The following is a 1,597-nucleotide window of genomic DNA, read 5'->3' as shown; positions in this document are numbered from 1 at the left end:
TACCTGCTATGGGATTTTGAGGATTAATTAACACCAATATATGTGTTGTATCTTTATATGTGACCTGTCCCATGTGGAAAAAAAAAAAAAAAAAAAAAAAAAAAAAAAAACATGCTTTCAGTGTGGAAAAGCCTCTGAAAGAGCATTTTGGCCATCATGGGACATCAAAACTCTCCACTGAAACCCAGACTGATGAAATTTTTTGAGGTTCAGGTGCTGTTTAAGGTGATTTATTTCAAAATAAGTGAACAATTAAATAAATAAACAAAAACGCCTAAAGGAAATATAAGTTTGTGTCAGATTTTGGAGACTGTTTCTCTGTCCTTTGCTCAGGAAAAAAAAAAATCATATCAGATTTATTACAAAGGACCAGTTACGAGTTAAAGATAATGAATATAATGAAAGAGTATAAGTGAATGCATTATTGTCTGATTCACAGGTTGCTGAAGGTTTTGCTACTAAATGTCTTCTACTTGAAATCTAGAAAGAAAATGTCTGCAGGTTTTCTCCTCTAGGCTGCAGTTTTACTTACAACCACAAGGGGGCACAACTCAGAGTTTCAGCCCCATGATGGGAGCCTGGACACAGCTCTCAGCAGTAGTACTTTCATATGTATTTAACAAACTGAGCTGCTTTTAATAGTTAAATTATCATCATGGGAAGAGTTTTTAATATATTTCTGCTCCATTTTGGCTTCGTTACAAAACAAGTTTCTGTTTTTTTGTGGAGAAGGAAGCTAAGAGCTGAGACAGGCTCACTCTCTTGCTCCGAGGAAAAAAAAAAAAATGGCAGGGCTGAAGTGACTATAAATGATGTCTACTGACTTTCCACTAACTCACTGTGTCAGTTTCCAGGTATTTTATATTCTCAAAAGGTGTTAAGACAGTGGGATTTTACACCGAGGACTCTGGCCATCTGAGAAAATCAACTGAGCAACATTTAAGTCTGTTATAAAAGTGGATAATGTGAGATTTCATGACCAAGGAGGAAAAGTTTCAAGTATTTCTTAATCTGATGCACAAGATTTAGTGGAGAAAATCAACTTAATTAATCAGTTCTGGTGGGATAAAACATTTGAAGTTCATTTTTAGGCAAAATTTGAATTAAGTCCAGTCTAACCATCATGGAAAAAGTTCATCATGTAATATCTGTGAAATATAAAACCTTCTGTACCTCAAAGGCTTATTGGACCAACTAAAGAGCTTCATTTAGTTTTATTCTTTAAAACAAAAACCCTCATTTGTCCTGATCCGGTGTGGCTGCAGGTGTTGGAGTTACCTTTTGGAGAGAAAACTGAGTTTGCACGTCAGCATTCATGAGCACTCCCATTTAGAGATTTTTTTTTTTTTTTTTTGCTTTTTCAGTGTATCATTTTAATGTACTCTCACAAGTTGGTGAACAGGTACAATTTTGTCGCTCACGGTACTAAAACACACATCCATTGATAGTATAAATAGCCAACCTAATAATAATAGTACACATTTTCAAATACATAAAATCATCAAGTATCCAAGTCTTTTTAAGTTACGGACATCAAATAAAAAGGCATACAAAATATCGCAGACGTTGGAAGTCCAGTTCGAAGCAGAAATAAAAT

The sequence above is a fragment of the Myripristis murdjan genome, chromosome 1 (assembly GCF_902150065.1).
Source record: "Myripristis murdjan chromosome 1, fMyrMur1.1, whole genome shotgun sequence".
NCBI classification, from domain to species: Eukaryota; Metazoa; Chordata; class Actinopteri; order Holocentriformes; family Holocentridae; genus Myripristis; species Myripristis murdjan.
This window is presented reverse-complemented; position numbering follows the sequence as displayed.